The sequence below is a fragment of the Lactuca saligna genome, chromosome 2 (assembly GCF_052625555.1).
Source record: "Lactuca saligna cultivar CGN05327 chromosome 2, ASM5262555v1, whole genome shotgun sequence".
NCBI classification, from domain to species: domain Eukaryota; kingdom Viridiplantae; phylum Streptophyta; class Magnoliopsida; order Asterales; family Asteraceae; genus Lactuca; species Lactuca saligna.
In genome coordinates, this window is record NC_136418.1 from 140,659,552 (window position 1) to 140,669,767 (window position 10,216).

At 30.8% G+C, this 10,216-nt stretch overlaps 1 long non-coding RNA gene across 2 annotated transcripts; it reads left to right on the forward strand.

Moving 5' to 3' along the window:
• Nucleotides 1–683: 683 nt before the first annotated feature.
• On the forward strand, nt 684–3,316 carry LOC145031835 (uncharacterized). 2 transcript variants are annotated; one of them, XR_013677042.1, is made up of 4 exons: nt 684–1,004; nt 1,550–1,868; nt 2,065–2,294; nt 3,133–3,316. It is a non-coding gene; the product is annotated as an uncharacterized LOC145031835 (long non-coding RNA). The 2 variants fall into 2 exon arrangements; XR_013677041.1 differs by having other exon boundaries at nt 2,065–3,316.
• Nucleotides 3,317–10,216: the final 6,900 nt, after the last annotated feature.

Here is a 10,216-nt window from a genome sequence, read left to right on the forward strand (position 1 = left end):
TGATATGTTATTAGAAAATATAATTTGATAATAATCCTTGAGCATAAAGATCTTTCAACAGAGTACTTAACAACAATGATAGTCGAGGCAGAAGCCCTAGAATTACACACATGGTGTACAATCCAGAAGAAACCAAAAACGAAACCCTAGATTTGACACTATCAATAACAAATCTATATGGTTGAAGCAAGGAAAAAAATAATCGATATGAAAAAAAACATAAGGGAAAAATATTTTAACCTTTGTTATGATTTGATACCATGAAAAGAAACTATAAATTCAAGAGCTTTTCAACATGATACGTTTATTCATTATAAACCGGATCGTTTGTACACACTACTTTTACAAAAGCAAGCTCACTATAATTAAACACTCACACTCAAAGATAAGAATGTAATATCAAGAAGAGACCAAACATTAAATACACAAGAAATACTAAACTAGAACTAGAGAGATTACAAAATATCTTAGATGAAAATGAGAGCATAATCGTCCAAATGAAAGTTGCACCACACTTTTATACTCTGGTCAAAGGATGACCCATGGATCAACTCACGGATTGACATATCCGCGTGTAAACCCAAATCGTGAAAAGAAAGATACACAATACACTGGCAACAGTATTATATACATATATTAAAACCTAACACGTCTGTGAATAGTAAACTTCACGACTTTCAGATTTTCATCACGTCCTTTTGAACATATTTACTCTTTCGTCCTTCTATGTTTTCACCATTTTACTTCCCAATCCAAAATCCCACCGCCATCACTTTTCAAATTCTTTGGACTCTTTTCTTCGACTCCGACTCTTTTGGTTTGAGTTTCCGACAACATCCCATCCAAGAATTAGTATTTCGCTGTCTGTGGTCAACAACCGTCTGCATTTTATTACTGCCACCAAAATGTTCGCCACCAACCGCCTGTGCTCTGTTGCTATTTGGTTTGCATGCCGTTACCAAAAATCGATGCATTACCACTTGGCTATACTCCATATGGCCTGGGTATGTTGTATATTGTTTCCATTTCACTATGATATTTTGTTCAATTGCTCTTCCTTCTGGTATTTTGTGTGATGTCTTCAACTCTATGGGTTTGACGTTTCCTCCAATCTTTCTAAATTTGTGCAAAAATATCAATAAATGGTGGTTGTTGTCAAGAATACGAAGATGCATCGGATTTACTTCCGCCGGAGATGCCGTTGTCGGTGAAAATTTACATGGAGCGGTGGAGATGTTGGACAATTTTAATTCCTGTTAAGCAAAATTGGGGAACCAATATAACCGTAACTGCAATGAAGATAAGGAATTATTCGATAAAGGCGAAATTGATTGTCTATTTTTCCCAAGAACAATGATGCATAACAATTTTCAAATAAAAGCATATGTCCACTAGAATTTTCATGAACACTCTTGAAAATTACTCTCGATTTTAAATATTCCTTATTAGATGCCTAATTGTTTACACAGATTTTTGGAGTTGAAGACTTCGGTTCTTCATGTGAGCCCTAATATTTTATAATCTGTTGCTTTTGTTGTTCATGATTTAGGGATTGGGAGATGGTTTGCTCTGTTGGTGTTTTCGATGCCCTCTCCACTGCCATCAGATTGTTTTTGGTTGTTATCGAAGAAATCATAAATTGAAGATTTCTTTGTTTGTTATTTAACAAACTAGAAATTAAAGATGTGGTGAAGGTGCTTTAGTCTTTGAATCCAAATCCAAGCCCAACTTGAAGTTTTTAATATCAAGTCTATGAAAATTGGCGGTTGGGTTGATGTTGGATGCTTCAGGATCGAGAAGAAAGAAATTGAGATTAACAGATTTGATCAGTTTGGGAGATTTCTTGAAAATTATTGATATTGTTAAAGGTATTTCCTATGATCTTACTCTCCACAACCACGTATAGCTATTGTATTCTTTTGTTTATCCATATTGCGGATTTGTTTTAATTCCATTTTATCTTGTATTTTTTATTTTTATATTAACACTCACCTGAAAGTAGTTTATCAGATGTAATATTTTCCATGGTTTTTCCCTGAGTATTCTTCTGAAAATTTGATCTAGTGGCAATAGGTCTTCCTGGTGACAATGGATTCAGGCGGCAATGGGTGGTGTTTTTGGTGGTGACGGTGGAGGTATTAGGTTGATGGGTTGTGGTGGTAGAAGGTGGGAATGGTGGAGATGGTGAAAGTGGATGAATGCATTGAATTGGAATGGAGACGAACTTAGGGAAAAATGCACTAATTTTCTCAAACTCTAAAGAAGAAGAAGTTGACAGTGAATACAAAATTGAGGTACACGCTACTTTATTAAGCTATTATGTTGTGGATTTATTCCCTGTTTTCAGCAAATAACATATGGTTTGGAGATCTTTGACATCAAGAAATGCAAAGGGATGCCCTTTTCATACTTGTGCATAATATTAGGTTTTATAGACTGAAAAAAAAAAAAAAAAAAAAAAAAAAGACAAATGGGGTATAGTGGTATACAGAATCTTGAAGCCATTGTGTATTATAAATTCATTTCGTCCTCCTTCGGATATCAAAACCAAAAATCATCACCACAGATTCTACTTCAGGTGATTCAGGGTAATTACTGACTTTTTTTTACTAAATGTACATCCTTCATCTAAGCTTTACTCAAAAAGGGGTATTCGTGTTTTTTATTATGATTAAATTAGAAGCAAAAAGTGGTTCCTTTTACATTCATTCTCTTGATTATCTGTCAAGTCACCTTCCTTAATGGACTGGTATTTAATTTGAAGATGAAAGTTTGATAACAGTATGAATAAATTAAGTTCATGTGTGATTTTATCAATTCAAATTTCTAATATTTTAAAATACAAGTACTTTGATGTTTATCTTCATATTTTAGTCAAGGGTTATTTTTGTCAATTAGTATGCTTTTTTTTAACTAATTAGCTTGCTTATTTTACTAAAAGGGTATTTTTTGTCAATTACACCAATCACATCAAAGCTTGTAACAAGTATTGTCTAAGTTGCATGACAGTTTAAGGTTGAATGAAGGTGATAATAACAATTTACACCAACTTCACATTATGCTACTAGATTTGTATTGTTTTCTTATTTTATTTTGTGTTAGTAAGATTAAGTTTTGAATTTTAACTAACAGGAAAAGAATGAAAGTTTTTTGTCTACTCTTGGAACTGAAACTCGAAGTCCAACTACAGAGTTGGAAGATAAGGACTATGATCAATAAGCTACAAAGGGTTTTATTTGTTGTTACTTTTGCTTCTCTATGATATATGTTTTAATATAGAACATTTCATTATAATTGTACTATTATGCAATGTTTCCTATGTGGCTCTTGATATGTTTTCGTATAGAAGCATCTTTTATTCATATTATTGAATGGCTTACTATTTTTTTTGATTGAATTTTAAGGTGTGGTCATGGTACCTCTGATGTTTCTACACAAACACCGAATGAGTAAAATTCATAAAAAGTGTCATCCAAATACTCATCGTTGTTACATAAGTCTATTTATTTATTTCTTTACTTGCATGTTATGTATTTGGGTTTGATTTATTAACATTTAAGATAGTTCCCAGCTAGATAAGGAATTGAGCCTTTTACTTTATTTATGTAAAGTTGTAAACAGATTAAGAGCCATAATGGGAAGTACATTAACCAAATACTAGAGTTCCATTTATTGTTTCTCAATGTATGCTTCATGATGGATGGTAATAATTTTTCTTAATTTTATTGCTGGAAAATTTGTGGTATAGTTTTGTTATAATTAAAAAAGTGATGGATTTTGTTCATTATTAACTGAAAAATAGATAGCTAACCATCATGTGTGTATGCACATCACTATTAAAGTGTATTCATACGTGTGTCCGTTTGTTGTCATTAGTTATTATTATAAAGAAATGAAAGTAAGTTGCAATAACAATCTTGGTAACAATATGGGCTTAACAACAACACCATCTTCAAAATAGAAAAAACGGGACCCGTGGTCACGGGTTTACCTACTAGTTGATAATTACATTTCCTAGTTGATAATTACATTTCCTACGTTTTTATCCAAGAATCATTTTTCCAACAAATACAAATACTATTTTTAGATTTAATGTTTAGTTTGCTAAAGATTTTATTCTTTCAACGATCATTTTAATTTTTAATTTAGAAAAGCAAGAATTTTGTAAATTAATTAGAAAAACAAAATTTTGTAGTCGCGTTTTTTAAACTTTGGAACGACATACGTACATATACAAATCATCAATACGATATAAAAGTAAAAAAAATAATAATAATAATAAAAAGGAAAAAAACCAAAAAGAAAAAAAAAAATGTAAAACAACCTCATGTGCAATTGAATATTTAAATCGTGGTAGAAAAAACATTGATATAAATAATATATGCAGTAATTATGTTCCGATGAAGCAAAAGCGTGGGGCCAAAGATTGAAGCCATGCGTATTTTTCTAGTCTGGTCCTCCCTGCCTCCATTACCGCTAACAATTCTTTTTATAAATAGCAATTTTAGACACGATGGGTTGATATTAATTTTTTATTTGTTTTATTTTTCATGAATAATTAATGGCAAATATGTTAATATTTAATATACTATAATATAAAATGGAGTTAATTAGTACACAATACTTTTTTTTTTCATATACAATAATTTATGTTTTAAAATATCATGCTATATAATTCTATAAAATATAAATTGTTTTGTATAAAAAATAATTGTTGTAGCATTTAATAAAAACTAAGAAAGAATCTTGCGTTGCACGGTTGGTTACACAAATCAATAAAAATGTTAAGTCGTCAACGTGATTCAATTCATTGGTTGGTTTTGCATTGTAAGTTTATAATATCAGTTTTTATTTTGAGTTTGTAACAGTAACAGTAACAAACATAATCTATAAAATGTAAATCTAAATCCATATATAAAATCAGTCTAATCAGTAATTACTAATCAATTACTAATCAGCCCTACATCAAAACCTCAAACCGTTGACAACATGCACTTCATGTGAATTCTGAAGAGACCCCAACTGGAAAATCACCTAACACCAAAATGTATCACAAGAAAAAAACAACTTAATATCATCTAACTAATGTAGCTTAACATAAATCTCATAAACATACATTGATATGCATAATGTGGATGGAATAGTATAGAATGCAAGTGCAGTATAAACGCCAATGAAATATCAAATTCATCTACACCTAAAAAATAAAAAAGCAATCAAAAGAAAGAAAGTGTTCATGTTCATGGGTATTTTGGTAATTTATCTGGTTTGAAGCACAACAAAAAAGTTTTCAGTTGAGTAAAATAGAGTGAGAGAAAAAATAGTGTCTTTAATATATACGTGTCTAACTGCAATGAGGTATTTGGGCCACCTGTTACAACGCCATATTTTTTTACCTATATACCCCAAGAAGCATAATTGAAATAAAAATCAAACAATAACTCATATATTATAATCAACCTCAGACTTGGATACTCAGATTTATATTCAAATCTGCAGACTTCAAGATTCAAACATTGAAGTTGGTTTGCTATATTCACAATTAACCGGATAAAGATGTCAATAATCTTTCAAATGATTAAACTCATAGAGTATACTAGTTTGGTTATATGGTAATTAAATTTGTAAACAACAAATAGTTGGATGATGGATTTCAACCTAAAGCCCTTCAACGAAAAACCAAAAAAATATTCATACCTTTTTGATACAGGAGGAACATTGAATATTGAAAACTTGTCCATCTCACGAAAAGTTGTAACTTTCATATTAGTGGTTACTAGGTGTGAAACTCGTGTATTACACGGGTTGATTAAAAAAGTTAAATATAAGGTGTAGATATTAAGTATTTTCTAAAGTAAAACTTTTAAATAAATATAAATGAAATGATAAATAAGTAATTCAATCCATACTAATAAAAAGTTATTATCATGTTTTAAAAAATCATGCTGAATATGAATGTGTAAAAACTAAGTATTTTAAATGTAAACTTTCGAAATAAATACAATAAATAGAATAAACCACGATGACCATTTATGTAATTTGTCTTAATTAATCTATACTAATAAAACTAACCAATATAAATTCACAAATGTAATTCATTAAATAGAAATAAGAATTCATAAATGGAAGGTTTACTATATACATTAATTCACATCAATTAATATGAGGTGACATCTAACAAGTGGAAGTTAAATAAAATGAAAAAAATACAAAATAACAAGTGGAAAAAAAAATAATTTTAAAATTCTAAGAAAATGACATGTGTCAAATTCAATAAGAAGTTGACATTTGGCAAAATTATATTTATTTATTAGGGTATATATCCTTGAAATTCTAGTTGTATAAGTGACAGGTAACATAACATCAAAAGCAAGTATAGCAGTAGGAACAAATATCTTCAATCTGCATAGAATTATTGATACTAATAAGTGAAAAAGAACCAATGAATTGCAAGCTCCCTTTCCTCCTCAACATCAACCGTCAGTTCATCAATTTTTTTAGTCTTCCCTAGTAATATCTCAATCTAAACAAAAACCAACTACAGATTATTAAATTTTATTTTATGTCCCTAGGTATTGTTGGTTTTGCAATCGTAGGCACAAAAAGTTCTCTCATGCAATTTTGGTCCTTGTTTAAGGTTTTTGTAACATTCTTGGTCCCTATTCCAAGTAAAACGATTATATTTTTGGGACCAGAATTGGTAAAGTTAGATATACTCATCAGAAAAACATTACAAGAACTTCAAATAAGGACTAAAATTTCAAAAAATCAACAATACTTGAGGACCTAAATGTTAACCACAATTATTTACGAATAATGGTTTCAATAACTTGTTCTATATCTTTAAGGTTCATGTAATTAGCACGTCTTTTTATCATTGCAATAATATACTCTTTTCGTTCTTTATATCTCATCAAAATTTTATATTGAGTTTCTGATATTTTTTCGAATATTTTTTAAACATCATTTATCGAAGCAACACATTAAGGAAAAAAGAAAAACAATTACCTTTGCTTTTCTGATGGGTCTTCCTTTAGATTCATCTTTCATGTCAACAATGGATGTCATAATATCTGTAGTGTTTTAAAAAAGAAAAGCATTAATATAAAACAATAGATACATGCAGCATTAGAGAGATAACCGAATAACGATGCACTAAAAACAGTAATCCATCCTTACTTTTGTCAACAACAAATCCACTGTTCTTGAGAATTTCTGCAATTGTGACAATTGTGGCAATAGCTGCAAGAATAACCAAAAAGAACTCATCATAATCATAAATGTGGTTTAACTCTACAAAAGAAGAAGCCATCTATTTGTAAACTTCATTTAAATACTATCTAATGATCAATTCCATTAAATTTGGTGGTTGATTGCTTATCAATCTTGACTTGCCTTCACAATCCATACTCACATTAATAAAATCCCAAAATCTGATACATAAATCTAACTTACTATCTTTACCATCTTTTACAAAACAAAATTTTCATGATTCAAAAATAATCTTTAAACCTAAAGGGTTCTAGGATTTATAGTACGCAAATACTCAACATATAGGCAATTTTTTTTCTAGAGTTGTATCTTTAATATTAGTGGTTATATCCTTGAAATTCCCGCTCTATAAGTGATAGGTAACAGAATGGGAGAATAAAGGAACCCTAAACCTGATAGAAAGAAGAAGGGAAGGCGGTGATGGTATATGCATCAGCAACAAAATGAATAAAGGATAAAGAAATAGAAAGAAATAGAGAAGGGGATGAAGCGACTGACATGTTTCCCGTCTTCTCTCTCCGATATGAGAATCCATTTCAATCACCAACAACATCATCGTGAAGCTTCGACTACGTCCCAGTCGATGTTTCCTTCAATATCCTTGATAAAATTTTGCATAGTTGATTAGGGGAGGTAAGTCTGCAACCAAAACAGGGCTAACACCGATTCAGATCAATTTCAAGGAAAAACCCAAAGCAACCAAAAAGAAAGTTACATCAAGCAGAACCCTAAATTTCAGAGCGGTGTTAGGATAGAAAGTAAAGAGGCAACATTAGATTAAAAAACCCATAGGGTAGCACTATCTGAAAAACTAAAACTTTCTTGAACTGCAAATGGAGTGAATAGTAGTACCTAAGTGTAACCATCAGAACAGATAAGGGAACCGAAATAAACACAAGTGTGAAGTTCGTGGCTATCTAGGTTGTGTAGAGTACAAAGTTGGTAGTAACAGGAAGTGGTGACGACCATTCTCAAAGAAAAGGGAAGGGGAGCGGTCTGTGGTAAACACAGTTCGCGTAAAGGCAACCGTAAAAACGGAGAAGCAAACACTTAAAACGTGTCCCACACCATATTTGACCTGTGGCAGACAGAGTGAGCTATCTGGCTTTCATGAACGGAGTAACTCTTCCATAAGAGGAAACAAAAAAAATCGAGAAGATAATGGAAGACAGTGGATAAGAGAGGCGGTGGGGAAGAGAAAGAGCCAGTAACCGTTGAGGACGTAACCCGATGAAATATCGATGCGGTGGGAAGCATCAAGATAAAGTGGTATGCAGAGTCGGTGTGTATGGGCGGTGGATTCTTTGAAAAGATAACACGTAGGTGGAAGATCTACTGATGGAACCACCTGTAATGTAAAAAGGAACATGTAGATGGGAGAGGTGATGACACATGTATTCCACTATATAAATTATAAATGGATAAATAACAAAAAAAGTATAGGAAAGAAATTAAAAACAACAAAAGTAAAACAACCAATCAAATACAAATATTGTTCATTAAGGGGGTTTAAAATTAAAGTATATATATAATAAATTCTATAAAATACAAATTCTCATCTATTTAAAATGTTTCATGAATCTTTTATTTAAGTAGTTGCTTTTAAACATGTCATATTTAAAAATTTTGGTTTTGATTAAATTTTACTATAGCTTGTAATATATAAATTTTTGTAGCATTTAATATAAATAAATATATATTAAAGGAATACAAATTATTTTAAACTAAAACAAAATTAAGTGGGTAAAATAATATATTATTAAAGAGAAAGATGTTAGATGTACAAATCATTAAAGTATATTAACTACTTAGTAAAATGCTAAATTCCAAAAGCTTTTAAGATTTATAAGAAGATTGACATATGATGATGAAACAAAGATTGATTGCTACAAAAGTTGAGTATTTTGAGATTTTAAGTTAAACTTTAGGACTCCAACTAATTTGGATATTTCAATGAGAAAGGTAAGAGGGATTGAGAAGACCTTAGGTGAAAGGGATAATGAAAAAGGGAGCGACCAAATTAGCAAAAGAAAAATGGGAAGTGAGATTCAAAATAAGAGCAATGACACTCACAAGAAGACTAAGTAGGGTGGAAAGAACAAAAGTCAATATGGACAGGTAAAGAACAAATGAGACTTAGTATGTTTCAAATATGAAAGCAAATAACACCTTGCAAACAAGTGTGTTAGAGAACCAAGTTCTTTGATTGCAAAGAATATGGTCACATTTTAAATGAATGTTGCTTGAACGGAAAGAAAGTTGATAGGAGTGGAACATGGAAGGAAGAAACAATGGCTAAAGGTAGTATATTTGAAATTATTGCAAATGTATTTGGAGATGGAGGGAATGAGGCCTCATATACTTTTCCTTAAAATTTATTATCATTATAATAATGCTTGAGTGTGATGTTAATTATTCCTATGCGTGATTGCCTATTGTGATAACATTTCATAAATTGTCTTGAGAATAGGAGCAACTTTAAAAATTGAAAGATATAAACCACTATGAGTGATTTTTGACTAACCTATAAACATCCTAAATGAGTGAATAATTATCCGTGGGATAGATAAAACCCCAACAAAATAAATGTTTACTAAGAGTGAGTAAACATACAATTGTTTTAGCATGATAAAGAGTTGAATAAAATAATACTTTCAAAGTTTAGAGTACAAAGAGACCATCATGAACCGTGTCCCGACCTTGGATTGATAAATCTCTTGGTAGCGAGCCTAAGGCATCATTTTTTTACAAGAGATAGAACAAAGTGGGAATTTACCTTGAACTATGAACTCAAGTATGCATATCAAAGAGATGAATTAAGTAGAATACATAAAAAAAACTTTTGAGAGTTCAAGTGACTCGAGCAAAATCTTTGATGTTCTTAGTGATTTTGAGGACAGAATCACCCTAAAGAGGTATATAACTGTAACACCTGGTTTTTAGG